This window comes from Rhamphochromis sp. 'chilingali' (assembly GCF_963969265.1).
Source record: "Rhamphochromis sp. 'chilingali' genome assembly, chromosome: 18".
Classification (NCBI taxonomy): domain Eukaryota; kingdom Metazoa; phylum Chordata; class Actinopteri; order Cichliformes; family Cichlidae; genus Rhamphochromis; species Rhamphochromis sp. 'chilingali'.
Window position 1 is genome coordinate 30,201,328 of NC_137945.1, and position 15,825 is coordinate 30,217,152.

The window sequence follows — 15,825 nt, forward strand, 5'->3', positions numbered from 1 at the left end:
TGGCTGGACTATGGGATAAGGTGGCATCGTTCTAATCCCATACGGGAGCAGCCAGTCACTTACTGACTAACACTGCGAAACAGAATTGTTGAAGTTTTAATTTTAATTTCAATTCAGGTCATTTTAATGGGGGGGGCTTTTAGGCTTGAATATTAAAATTCATTATTATTGAGCTGTCCTAGAAACACCCTGCTGCAGCATTCTTCAGTTGATCCAGAATGCTGGAGTGAGAGAACTCACAGGGACTAGAAAGAGAGAGCATATTTCTGCCATACTGGCTTGTCTTTATCAGCTCCCTGTTAAGTTCAATTCAATTCAATTCAACTTTAGTTATACAGCGCCAAATCACAACAACAGTCGCCTCAATACATTTTATATTGTAAGGTAGACCCTACAATAATACATAGAGAGAAAACCCAATAATCAAATGACCCCCTATGAGCAGCACTTTGGCGATAGTGGGAAGGAAAAACTCCCTTTTAACAGGAAGAAACATCCGGCAGAAACAGGCTCAGGGAGGGGCGGGGCCATCTGCTGCAACCGGTTCGGGTGAGAAAAGGGAGACAGGATAGAAAACATGCTGCAGAAGATAGGCAGAGATTAATAACAAGTAGGAGTCAATGCAGAGAGGTCTGTTAACACATAGTGAGTGAGAAAGGTGATTAAAAAGGAAAAACTCAATGCATCATGGGAGTCCCCCTGCAGCCTATGCCTATTGCAGCATAACTAAGGGAGGATTCAGGGTCACCTGGTCCAGCCCTAACTATATGCTTTAGCAAAAAGGAAAGTTTTAAGCCTAATCTTAAAAGTAGAGATAGTGTCTGTCTCCTGAATCCAAAGTGGAAGCTGGTTCCATAGAAGCAAAGTGCTCTAAAAAGGGTGATATGGTACTACAAGGTCATTAAGATAAGATGGGGCCTGATTATTTAAGAACTTGTATGTGACGAGCAGGATTATAAATTTAATTCTGGATTTAACAGGGAGCCAATGAAGGGAAGCCAAAACAGGAGAAATCTGCTCTCTCTTTCTAGTCCCTGTCAGGACTCTTGCTGCAGCATTTTGGATTAATTGAAGGCTTTTCAGGGAGTTTTTAGGACTTCATGATAATAATGAATTACAGTAGTCCAGCCTAGAAGTAATAAATGCATGAACTAGTTTTTCAGCATCACTCTGAGACAGGATATTTCTAATTTTAGAGATTCAGTTCAGAATTCATTTTAAAATCTCTCTCAGTCCTTTTTTCTTACATCTCAAATAATCAGTCCCCATCTTAGCTTAAAGACCTAAATAGTTCCACATGACCCCAACAGAGCGCTTCATTCCCAGACTGTTGGCTTACTTGTGCTTTCTAGGGTATTTAAAAGTAGACTGGGAGGCAGACACTTCACTGTCAGCCCCTTCTCTTGTGAAATCAGCTCTCAGTTTGGATTCAGGAGCCTGGGTAGTGGTGGAACTCTATTTGTTTCTACACCACTCTGCATTTATTAATTAGTTACTCCTACTCTCTGGCTCTCTTCCAGTGTGTTTTTTGTCCTGTCTTCCTCACCTCACTCACAACCAGTTGGCAATGGCAGGTTGCTGCTCTTTCCTCAGACTGGTTGCTTAGAGGAGGTCATATGATTGTAATATCATTTTCAGGAGTGTTGATATGTGAGTATTGATGTGACTGAATGATTGTCTGTCATTCTGTGTCATCCCTGTGACAAAGTAGAACCTATCTGGGATTAAACAACCTCTCACCCTATGACAGCTGGCATAGGATCCTCCTGGGATAGGTTACTTACATGATGACTGGCCAAAATGAAATTCGGCTGTTGATTTCCATGTAAACTTTCTGCAAGAAGAACTGATAAAAGAGGACTGTGCTTGGTTTCTTCCAGTATTATTGGACCACAGATTTACCAGATGGCATACCAACTTTTTCCCATTTGTTACTCCTACATATTCCTTAGCAGGTAAATTTATAAAACAATGAACACCTGGTAAATAAACAGAAGTCGCGTTTTTATGGTGTATTTCTGACCGAAAGAGGAGCCTTTATGATCCTGTGAGGCATACTTCTAAAATGCACATAAATCTGGTCCAGGGGTTTCAAGTGATGTCTCTATAGTGATTTCTTTCTGTGATGGATGATATGCTGCTAACAATAACCCTGCCTCTGTGGATTGTTATCTAAAGTTGTGTGTAACTATGACGAAAAAATAGTGTAAGCTCCTGTATGTGGCTACATGGAAGCATCAATGGTCGCTGAAGTAATGTAAAAGACCTTTCATCCCTCATTATGTGCACTATTTTTAGTTTACTTTTATTATAATTAAAGTAACAAAAAGCAAATACTTCTTAAATATGAAACTGTAGTCTGAAATCCATGCTAAGACAGAGAGACAGCCACTCATTCACACTCACATTCAAACCTATGGGCAAATTAGAATCACCAGTTAACCTAACCCCACTGTATCCCACTGAAGTGTGTTAAATACTAAATGTTTTAATCTTTTTTTTTTAATGAAAAAATGAACAATATCGTCATGTCAATTCTTTATAGCCCATAGCAGATTTAAACAACAGAAGCTGACCCAAAGTCCTCTAAAGATGAAAAACACTATATAGGCAAACTGTGTTAACTAGTTATTGTGGGTACCTAAAATCACAACGCTGTTTTGTTAGTGTTCATTAAAATATCTACAATGATTCAGCTCATAAATCATTACACACTGCTCTCCCTTACATAAGCTCCCTTTACTGGTTATTTGCTTATTTTGTATCAGTATTGGTATCGACAATACTTCTCTTAATTTACTTGGTATACTAAAATTTGCAGTATCGCACAGCACTATCAGTTAGTCTGTTGGTTTGTTTTCTTTGTATTATTGTAGGGTCTTTACCTTACAAGATAAAGTACCTTGAGGCAAATGTTGCTGTGATTTGGCACTATGTATATAAAATTGAGTTGAACTGAACTGAAGTCTAAATCAAGCTTGAGGCAAAGTGAGATTTCCAGGCATTACAGGGAGTTTTTCTTCATTAACTTAATGACTATAGTCCAAAACTCAGTTACAAACTATGCTACTCACTGATATACCTTTCTTAAATTTAACAGGTGTTAGCTGCATCCTCCTTTTTTAATGGTTTTGCACTTTACAGTCTCCATTGACACAATAGTTCACTAGTGGAATTTGCAAAAAGGGAGATTCAGCAGAGTTTAACTGGATGATTGGTTTCACAGTCCTGATGGAGAGAAAACAGAAGTTAGAGGGAGGAATAATTGTGGTTTGAGTGGCTGTTCAGTTCAGTCAGCTGATTGATTCTGAAATTGTGTCATGATTTAAATGGAATGCAGCAATTAGCAGAGGAGGGAACACGATTCAGGGGGCCACCAGGGAAGCCAACATCAGTGACGAAGAACCCAGTGGCCAAAGCCACTCTGGTGGACTCGAATCTGCACCACTGCAGGCTTGCCTGGAGACCTATGTTGGTAGAGGTGATGGGACACCTCAGGAGACTTGGCAATGGGCAAAGGTCTCCAGAGGCCTGCATCAGTGATGGAAACCCTCCAGAGGGTCTTAATCTCAGTTTCAGGTGCAGTCAGATATGGAGCCTTGGGCCCAGATCTTTTTTTACTCTGGACTCTTGGATCCACTGAAGACTCTGGCAACTGGGGATGCTCAACAGGGCATCGCTGGATTCAAGTTTAGCTGGCTCTGGAGACCTTGCAGATTCTGGGTCAAGGCAGGTAGAGGGGACCTGACGTCAGCAGATGCAGGTGCAGTAGCAGTCTCTGGTTGGGGCCCATTGTCTCTCAGGTTGCATAGGATTCTCAGGTTGCACAGGCTGGGGCTGCACAGGGGCATAGGACTTGCAGTCAACAGCAAGCCCTATGCCCCTGTGAGTGCCCTCAACAGCTGGGGCTGTTAAGGGGACTCAGCAACTTTGGAGGATGGGGCAGCACAGGGCACCTAGTCACCACACGGAGGCTCTCAGCCATTCAGTGCAAGTAGCACTGAGTTACAGGTCATGATTTACAGTTTTCCAAAAACTCCATGAGCCATAAAATGCTCAGAATAAATAATTAAATGTAAACAAAACACAGTACTAATTTAGTATTGTTTAATTTAAACATATTCCAGTATTTCTGATCTGATTTGATCTTTTCTTAAATTATCTTATCTTTCTTTAACTTTAAGGCCTGCCTCACTGCTTGTGTCCACATTGGTAGCTTGCCACCACAACAGGCACAAATAACCTTTTGACATAGGCTTCTATTGTCTCTGCAATGGAGGCTTCAAACATATTGCTTTTGGATTTAGGATACACAATAATTGAAGATGTGGTAGCTAAAGAGCTGTTAACCATGGATCATATACCAAATGTGTTTTTTAAAAAGCTGACTTTTGATAACAAATAAAACATAATGTTTTTTCTCACCCAGCAGTGTTCCTTCACAAATTGTGTGGCTTTATAATAATGTTTACTACTGCCATAATTTCAACAACCACAATGAATCCATACATGATTTTGAGGCACTGACTAAAAGAGTAGATGCCACCCTTCTTAAATTACTTCCTGCATGGCTCTGAGTTTGAAAAAAAAGAAAATGCATTTTTTTAATCGGCTCCCTCTAGAAGTTTAAGTTTTGATCTGAATTACTAAAATTAGTCATAAATGATGTCAACAGAATACACTGCCCTTGAGCATTAGCACTAATACAGAAGGGATGTCAAATCAATTTGCAGGTACAGATTTAAGTTACTCCAGAAGATATATTGTGAATTTAAAACAGCTGTACATAACTGCACTGAGTAGGAGATAAGGTCAGGTTCTGTTCAGGCCCTGCAGGAAGTATGACAGAGCTGTCACAATGTATCACCTTCAAACACGTAGAATTATTATTTGATGCCAATCTTTAACATCTTATGTAAACAACTTGATACCAGAGATAAATCTCACTAATAAATGTGGATTTGCTGCATGTACCTCTGTTCTTCACCTATTTTGACAACTGTTTATCTAACCTATTTTAAACTTGTTGGGTGTATTTCTGGGTATCCAAATGCAGTGTTATGTTATTTGGATGACTGGTTGTGTCATTTTGGGGGGGTTGTCCGTCTGTTGCTAAGGCAACATTATCAAAGGCACAGTGTAAGGTCGCACTTCTCTGCAACCTTACAATGATTTTACAAGTCCAGATAACATCTATTTTGATCCTCATGTTAACATGTATGCGAAAGGTGTCATTGCACTAGAGACAATGTAACACTGGAATTGTACAGCCTTTGTCATCTGTAAGTTCATTTTGTGTGGTCCTCTTGTTCTGTGCTGTGAGTCTGGTTGTAAACAGGGTTGCTTCTACCCATACATGTGGAAAATATATTCAAGCATTGCAAGCATTTACCTCCTTTCTGTGTATGTGAATCTTTTTGCTTGAAACTATGAAAGACAAGATGCATACAAACATTAATACAAAATGATAATAACTAATATCATACATCCAGTGATCTCAGTAGAGCAGAGATATGAAGAAGGGTTTCAGAGAATGCTTAGTTTGAGTAATAGCACACTATCATAAATGAAGATGCTCTTATCACAAGTTTAAAACACGTAATCTCCCTTGGATTGCCTTTGTTTAATATTTAATAGTTAATATAAAGGTGTATTTTAGACTGTGCATAAAACCAAATGTTTGTTGCTGTGACTTAAGCAGACAGAAGACTGCATTCATACCCAAACACACAGACACAGACTCTCACACCACTCCTTTAGCAGCAGTTTTCCTCTCTCTGAATTAGCCTGCTGCAAGGATGTGATGAGAACTGACAGCTACTATGGACTGTTTGGACTGGATGTGATCCACTTGGCTCACTGCTGATCAAATCTCCAACAACAGACTATTAACTCCAAGCAAATTGTGCCAAGTAGGTTAAAGGGATCCTTGTCTGTTTTAATAACTGTGATATCTCAGTTTGTTGACAGAGTGTAAAAAGACTCATTTTGGTTAGCCTGATAGCAAAAGCACACAATCTGTCACAGTCTTTGTCTCTCCACCTCTATCTCAGCTTTTCCCCTTTTTTATCCTACTTTTTTAGTGTTGTTGTTTTTGTTTTTGTTTATTCCAAAATTCTACATAATGTTTTATTGAACGTTTTAAGATAATTTGTCCTTTTTTTTAAGACACGCCTTCTACCATGCATAAGAATTAAGATTATATATGTACTTCAGAAAAAAAACCACATTTCACCATATTGCATTCAACTCTTGCATTTACCCTTCATTCTAATTTGTGCTGTACAGTTATTTCATTTTTAACTTTAATTTTTATATTTTATTTTATTTTATTCCTTCCTAGTTAAATTTACCCTTTTTAATTTTCATATTTATAATCAATAATAATTAATGTGCAATAATAACAGTGTGCAATACACATACACTTATTCTTCTTTTTTATACTAAGTTAATATACTGTGTTGTGTTGTTTGTTACGTTGTGATGTGTCATATCGTGTCGTGTTGTGTTATATGTAGTGCCGACGTAGGACAGTTTTTCCAATTTCATTGTACTACTGTACTATGTATGACTGTGCAATGACAATAAAGAGTTATCTTATCTTATCTTATCTTATCTTATATTTATTTCCTATCTTATTCATAGCCTTTTCATTTTTCTTTAGGTCACGAGCAGTTGTGTAAGCATTTCACTGCATATCGTACTGTGTATGACTGTGTATGTGACAAATAAAATTTGAATTTGAATTTGAACTCAGTCATTAATCTGATGCAGTACATGCAAGTTATTTAAATATTTACGAGTTTGTCATCGTATTACATCTGTATCTGACTGACAGTGCTGATTTCACTGTGACAACACTTATTTAGTATGCATTTCTCTTCCTTAAAAGTAAAGGTAGAAAGCACAATGAACAAACAACACACAGCTGCAGTAGCTTGACAAAGAATGATAAAAGAAAAAAAAAAACAATACACTGATGCCCATGATGTCCATGGAGTGTGGACTCGAGGCAGTCACTGCAGCGCATGTAATACATGATAGAAATTTTAATTATGAGCTGGGAACTTTTTGGCATGCCAAAATTCCAGTGGTGGATCCACCTGGGTTTAACCTTTTCCATTATCACCTGACATCTACCCCTTATATATGGTATTTTCACAAATATTACATAAAAGGAAACATTATAACAGAAGATGTTTAATGCATGTAAGAGAGTTGATGTAAAAGGATACATGTTTTGTAATAATAATAATATTATTAATAACAACAACAATAATAATAATTTATTTGTCTTTTAAATGTGGATAATGCTTAAGTCTTAGTCTGATGTAAGAAAATATTCAGCAGAGCACTGAGGTGAATAAAACAAATATGAGGTAAAGGGCTGGCAAAGTTGTTCATCATGCTTTAGTTGGGGCTCTGTCCTTTCAGTTGATGGTTTGGACGTGATGGATGTTTCTTTAGTGACAGTGAAATCAATGCATTCCACTGTTTCTACTGTGAGCTATCTAGAGCTCAAAAATATATATATGTTTGAGAGCAAACACTTAGAAACATTGCAGTGTTATATAGGACATAGTGATGTCTCACTCCTCAAAGATGTTTATTTCTAGACACAGTGTCCCAGTTATTCAGGATGATGTGTATTTGCTGTTTATCCAAGTAAAAATGGGTCTTGAAACATCCAGGGTCAGTCAAATCACAATAACATGTGTATTGTGTATTGCGTAGGCTTTAGGAAAAGGAGACAAGGTCCACTCTTGTTTTATGGGAACAGTCTTTACTTGCTTGTCATGATGTCAACAGGGTAAGTAGTCAGAGTTAGGCTTTGTTAAACAGAGTGTCTCCTAGGACAAAAGTAGATTGGTATGTGTGTGTCTTTAAATTTGTGTGCATTTGATTGGGAGGGGACAAGATGGTGGTGGGTTTCTCAAAATTAAATGGCTTATCGCTTTCTTGTCAAAAGAAAAATCAATTGTGACATTCTCCTGACAGTGTACACCACATTTAATTAGCACAGAGATGCCTTGGAGAAAGCAAAATTATCCAGTAACTGAGGAGTAGACAGTGGTTGGTTTGGGCAAGGTGAAGAACAGTAATGCAGGATGCAAAAAGAGAGTAAATGGTAGATGATAGAAAGGCAACACAGGGGTCCAAAGTTGGAAAGTAGGAAGGGGGGAATGTAACAATAGAGAAGATGAAGTGAAAGAGGGAAAGTGGATGCAATGAGAAAGAAGAAACCAGGGCTGAGGCAAAAAGAAGAAGGGAGAAAAAGGGAGATTAGCGAGTAAGAGTAAGCTAAGTTTAATTCAGTTTTATTTATATAAAACCAAATCAAAATAACCAGACTGTGTCGTTCAATGTGAATATTAAACAAATGAGTAAGAATGCTTTCTTGTATTTCTGCAACATCTCCAAAATTAAAAAGTATCCTCTCTCCTCTGAGACAGGATATTCATGCATTTATTTCTTCTAGCCTTGACTATTGTAATTCATTATTATCATAAACACTCCCTGAAAAGACTTCAGTTGATCCAAAATGTTGCAGCTACAGTAGTGACAGGGACTAGGCAAAGACCATATCGGCTCCCTGTTAAATCCAGAATCCAATTTAAAATCCTCCTCAAATACGAGGTCTTGTATAATCAGGCCCCATCTTATCTTAAAGACCTTATAGTACCATATCACCCCAACAGAGCACTTTGCGCTCAGACTGCTGGCTTACTTGCGGTTCCTTGGCTATTTCAATTTAATTTTATTTATACAGCGCCAAATCATAACAACAGTCGCCTCAAAGTGCTTTATATTGTAAGGTAAACCCTACAATAATACATACAAAGAAAAACCCAACAATCAATGGTGAATGGGTGAATGACTGAATGTAGTGTAAAGCGCTTTGGGGTCCTATGGACTAGAAAAGCGCTATACAAATGCAGGCCATTTACCATTTTACCAATCATATGACCCCCTATGAGAATGTAGTGGAAATTTAATTAACAAAGTCAGCAGACATGGTCAACTGCAATCAACACTCTTTATTATTATGGGCGTATGAAAGAGAGAGCGCGCATCCAGCAAATCCGTCAAGCAGACTCCTAGACAGAAGTGGAAGTAGAAGAAATTACAAACTGATCATACCATACAACACACGGCCCGCTATAAAACCCAGCGAAACACTCCACTACAATGGGCATGCTGTTTCATGCCCTTGCCATTATCAGCACCTGAACAAGGGGGGTTGTTTTCTTCAACTACTGAGGCCGAAATAAGTTCAGCTAGTTCTAGACTATTCAGTAGAAGTTTTCCGTTACAGTGTCACAACTGAGAATACGCAAAAGTGCTTACAACTTAAATGAAAATAATAGAAAATTTCAGTTAGAAGCAAGCACTTTGGTGACAGTAGGAAGGAAAAACTCACTTATAACAGAAAGAAACCTTAGGCAGAACAAGGCTCAGGAACAGTGTTGGGTAAGTTACTTTAAAATAGTAACTTAGTTACATTACTAGTTACTTCTCTCAAAAGTAACTCAGTTACTTCAAGTTACTCGTTACTTTCAAAGTAACTAGTTACTAGGGAAAGTAACTTTGGTTTTACTCAGAATTCTCTAGTTAATGTGTTTCTTCCATAACTTTGCCAGTCTTCTAGCTTGCTTACTTGCCACAAGTGCACTGTGCCACCTACCAATAGAAAGGAAAATATAATGTATAATGTATAATGCATATTTCCACGAGAGAAATCCCACGCCTGGACCGTCATTGACTGCTGCCATGATTCTAGCCTACGTCACAGCGTCATGTGCGCCTTTTACATGCAACACAAAAAATGCAGTCGTGGTGCTTTCGATTGTACTCAGAACTCAGAAATTCTGCCTTCTGAATAGGAAGATGTAGGCAACACCAGACTGCAGATGAGCTGCATACAGGGCTGGACTGGGACAGAAAATTGGCCCGGGCATTATAGGAAAAATCATAAAGCCTTTGAATGAAAACAAACACTGCTGTGACAGTGATGTACACTGTTTTGATGGTATATATGCATCAATCTATCAATCGTTTGTTGTAAGACTCAGATAATTATTTTTTAAAAGCTAGACATTTTAAATGAGAATAAGAAAGAAAAGTATTTCTTTGTGCCCCCCTTTCCCTGTTAATGCCCTACATGCCCCCCTGGCAACACTTTGCTAGACCCGCACCTGCACAGTTACCAGCTGTCAGCTACCTAAAAAAGGATCCTGGTGTTATTTGTCAGAAACAGTTCATAACTTCTCTTCAACTCATTCATGTCACCTAAAAGGTAAACCTGTTTCTCCATCACCTGTTCAGCTCTGATGATCCAGTAAGGACATCTCCTGGTTTCATCTTCATGTTTCCCTCTCACCAGATAACCAAACCATATCATGACCAGCAGGTTTACAGCTGTGGCTCCAGCAAACATCAGCTGATACTAGAAATTAATATTAAATAAACTCTAACAACAGCTGATCAAGCTTAAACGTGCTGCTGTTGTTTAGCGCGACATCCGCTGGTTTCCTCTTTCGGCGCAAAGTGAGCGATAAACAAACAAGAGAGCCGATCAGCTGATCACTGATCAGTTTTCATGATTGAAGTAGAAACGGGAGAGGGAGGGGGAGAATGAAAGAAGAAGAGGCAGCTGTGCAGCAAAGACACATAATAACTCCAGCTTTGTGTCTTTTTCATTGTAGCTGAATTACGGGACAAACTGTTCCTTTTCACCTCAATAAGAAACGCGTAATATTTTCTCTGAATACCAGACGGGACGGTTGGCAACTCTAATAACTTATGAACAAAATAAAGTTCAACATCATTAACTTCATAGCACCACCCAGCTGTATAGAAACTCTGTCATGCTAGCTAGTACGCAGTACGGAAAAAGTCAGAATAACGAAAATAAACTCCACCTAAACTTGGTTCATATCTGACCCAGAGAGACTGCAGGTCATAACTTCTCACCTGAAGTTCAGTTCACACTTGGACCGGCAGCCGCCTCGGGTCTCTTTTCCTTCTGCGTCCCCTTTCCTTCATCCACCTGCTGGCCTCCACCACTTGCTAATGTTACTGAATCTGTGGAAGCTCCGCGATAGCCACCACACGAAGTAACGAGTAACGACCCTATCTAAATCCCAGTAACGACTAACGCGTTCCTGATTTTGGCATAATAACTAGTTACCGTGCTCGTTACCACAATAATAACGTAGTTACTGTAACGCGTTACTTAATAACGCGTTAGTCCCAACACTGCTCAGGAATGAGCGGCCTTCTGCCGCAACCAGTTGGGGATGAGGGAAGGACGACAGGACAAAAGACATGCTGTGAAAGAGAGCCAGAGATTCATAACAAGTATGATTTAATGCAGAGAGGTGAAAGGGAGGATTCAGGGTCACCTGATCCAGCCCTAATATATGCTTTAGCAAAAAGGAAAATTTTAAGCCTAATCTTAAATTAGAGATAGTGTCTGTCTCCTGAATCCAAACTGGAAGCTGGTTCCACAGAAGAGGGGCCTGAAAACTGAAGCCTCTGCCTCCCATTCTACTTTTAAATACTCTAGGAACAACAAGTGGGCCTGCAGTATGAGAGCGCAGTGCTCTAAAAGGGTGATATCGTACTATGAGGTCATTAAGATAAGATGGGGCCTGATTATTCAAGACCTTGTATGTTAGGAGCAGGATTTTGAATTCAATTAACTGAAGCTTTTCATGGAGTTTTTAGGACATCTTAAAACAGTAGTCCAGCCTAGAAGTAATAAATGCATGAATAGTTTTTCGGTGTCACTCTGAGACAGGATATTTTTAATTTTAGAGATATTGCAAAAATGGGAAAAAGTAGTCCTAAATATTTCTTTAATATGTGCACTGAAGGACATATCCTGGTCAAAAATTACTCCAAAATTCCTCACAGTGTTACAGGAGGCCAATGTAATGCTATCCAGAGTAAGAATCAGGTATCTAACCAGATTCTTACTCTGGATAAGATTTTCAGGGCCGAGTACAATAACTTCAGTTTTATCTGATTCTAGAAGCAGAAATTAAAGGCCATCCAGGTCTTTATGTCTTTAAGATGTTCCTGCAGTTTAACTAATTCGTGTGTGTTATCTGGCTTCATGGATAGATAAACTTGTCATCTGCATAGCAGTGAAAATGTATCCTATGCCTTCTGGTGATATTGCCTAGGGAAGCATGTATAATGTAAACAAAATTGGTCCTAGCACTGAACCCTGTGGAACTCCATAATTAGTCTTAGTGTGTAAAGAGGACTCTCCATTTACAGGAACAGTTGGAGTCTATCAAGTAGTAAATATAAAGTTTCTTTATATTTCTTTCTTTAGAGCTATTGATATATTATATATTTTTTATTTTCAATAAATTTGCAAGAATTTCAAGCAAACCTTTTCTACTTTTTCATTATGCAATATTGTGTGTATAGGGTATTGTATAGAGTAAAAAATTTGGAATAAGGCGGTAACATAACAAAATGTGGAACAAGCACTGGTTGGAAATAATGGTTCTGGAATAATGGAATAATTGTTTTTCCTCTAAATATATTTGTTGCAATTATAACTCCCTTGAGACCAGAGTCTAAATGTGTAGTAGGGTTCAAGTATTTTAACTTAAATACAGTATATTGAAGTTTCTGCATTTAAAATACAATATGAATAAAGTCATTTAAAAAAAAGCAATGGAAAAATTTTGACTGAGCTCAACAAACAAGTGTAAACACCACAAAGTATCGATATTAAAAGCTACTTTAGGCTGCCCCTTGTCACAGGGGATAAACTGATAATACAGGAAAAACTCCCTGGGATGTTTAGTAGTTTGGAATTTCTTAAGTGCACTCTTAAGGTTCAGCTTTCTTCTCATTTGCAGCTAGCTGGTGCCTGCTCAGGTTCAGATCTTAAGTGCTCCCGAATTAAACAAATGAGTTCAGTGCACACAAAGGTTTACTCAAGTGAATGATGGAGGAAAGGGACACGACGTCCTCCTCTGGCATAGTGGAAACTCAGAGCAGCTTCTCAGGGTAAGGTGATCAGGTTTGGGGTGCTCCAACATCCCCTACACAGTGAAGAATTGCAAAGTAAATAGCATTTCATGGAATCTTAAAACCCCAGCCTATATAAAACAGATATGTTATTGCCTTAAAATCATTTCAGTAGGGAGAGATCACTTGGAATGATTTAACATGATTTAATGAGACAGAGAAATTAATGTTTTTGGCTATTAGACTTTGATGACCCATCATGGCAGAACAAGACAGGACACCCGATTTACAGATTTACTTCCTACAATTTAAGTTCAAAGAGTCATGTACACAGATTTCTTTCATTTACTACAACAGCATTTCTTTATAATGTAGGATAACTGGGATTTACTGTCGTAATTGTGCTTCTTTTCTTATATTAAAATATCTCATTAATTAAATGTGTAGTTAAATTCTGTACACTGGCAGAAGAGGGAGTTTCACTGGTCCAGCTTAAATAAAATCACAGTTTTCTGTAAGTGGCTCACCTTGTAGCCACTTTCTCTGTTGATGCTAATGTTGCTAGATGAACTTGACTTTACATTGTAATTAGTGCTATTATGGGTTGTTTTAAACCTTTATTGCTTTAATAAACTGAAAGAGAATTGAATTGTTTGTTTTTGCTGGTTACTTTTGTTCTGTGTTAGTGTACAGCTGCAGGTGCTGCCTTGCAATGCACCATCAGTGCCTATTATACTTTGTAGTATGTCTAAAATCACACACACTTAAAATTATGAGGCTAGATGTACCAAGTAAACTATAATGTATGATAATGTGCTATTATTCACTAGAGTTCACTTTAAAGCTAAACGCACATAAAATCCATGTTAAAATATATATGGCTGATGTTTTACAAGCATAACTGATGATTAAATAAAACCTCAAAAAGTCACAATATATAAGATATAAAAAGATATGATACTCTGTGAAAACTGCAGCACTAAAATAGGCATTGCATTAAAGTATAGATTTATTAATGTGTTAGAGAAGTATTTTGATAGTTCATTTTAAATGAATAGCCATTGAATACTGGTATTTATTGATTTAATGCAATAACATCTGTTTCATACAGGCTGGTAACATGAAAATACCATATAATTAAGAAGACCCATGCTTTTTTTCACCTTCTAATCCTGAGGAGCTGCTCAGAGGAAGAGGAGACTATGCCCTTTTCTTTCATCATTTACCTGAGTTCACCTGTGTGAAAGCACAGCACCAAACAACCTAACTTATTTGTTTAATTCAGGAGCAATTTAGAGCTGAACCTGATTGGATTGGCTTATCTGAGTAAAGCTAACTGACTACAAATCAGAGGAAGGTTGAAACTAACCCTTTTCTTGAAAAGTTTAATAAGACTTTTTATAGATGTTTTCTTTATAAATGGTCCTCACTTTGATGAATTTGGCCAGATTTCTAGAAATGAGAGCTGCCGCTTCCAAAGTGGGAGGGATGCCAACTCTCCTAACAAGACCAGGTTTTTCCCAGAGAGTTTCCCAGTCATCTATAAAGCCCACATCATTTTTGGACACCCCACAGACAGACAGCAATTAATGGAGAACATGCGGCTAAACACGGCATTACTCATCCAACTGAGGAGTGGATAAGTGACAACTACAGAGTCCGACTTGTTTAATAAAGTTACACACTGACTCAGTATTAATTTTGAAAACCTACTGACACAGCCAGGTGTTGTTACTGCCGAGATGATAAGAATTTAATGAAATGTATGTTTATTCCTAGCCTGCACTTTGAGTTTCTTCAGTGTCACCTGCTCTAGGCCCTAGAGGACAATCAACTATGGTTGGTTGAGTCTCTAGTTTCACATCTTGAGTATTAGGCTTATATTCTCATTGACAGAAGCTCCTTCAATATTAAAAATAAATAAACAAATAAATAAAAAAGTTTTAGCTGATTGAGTTTGTTAGGTGTGAAAACTGATTTCAATTTAGCTTTTTGTTTTCTGTCTGTTTATGGTATGTGCTGTATACAGCTTTTTTCTTAGGGCACATAGCTTAACATAATAATTAAAAGACCAGTCACTGATAAATTGTTTGTACCAAGAAAGTTTACATCTGCAAACTGCTCCTGCTGATCCTCATTCCCGCTGCTTCACACTCGGCTGCAAACCGTTCCAGTGCGAGCTGGAGGCCCTCACCCGATGAAGCCAACAGAACCACATCATCCGCAAAAATCAGAGATGAGATTCTGAGGCCACCAAAGCAAAAGCCCTCCGCCACTTGGCTGCGCCTAGAAATCCTGTCCATAAAAATTATGAACAGAACCGGAGACAAAGGGCAGCCCTGGCGGAGCCCATCACCCACCGGGAACGAGTCCAACTTATTGCCAGCAATGCGAACCAAGCTCTTGCAACGGTTGTATAGGGATCGAATGGCCCGTAGCAATGGGCCAGACACCCCATACTCCCGCAACACCTCCCACAGGACACCCCGAGGGACACGGTCGAATGCCTTCTCCAAGTCCACAAAACACATGTAGACTGGTTGGGCAAACTCCCATGCACCCTCAAGTATCCTCGAGAGGATAAAGAGCTGGTCCAGTGTTCCACGACCAGGACGAAAACCGCATTGTTCCTCCTGTATCCGAGGTTCGACTAACGGACGAACTCTCCTTTCCAGCACCCTGGCATAGACTTTCCCAGGGAGGCTGAGGAGTGTGATCCCCCTGTAGTTGGAACACACCCTCCGGTCCCCCTTCTTAAAGATGGGGACCACCACCCCGGTCTGCCAGTCCACAGGTACTGCCCTTGGTCTCCACGCAACATTGCAGAGG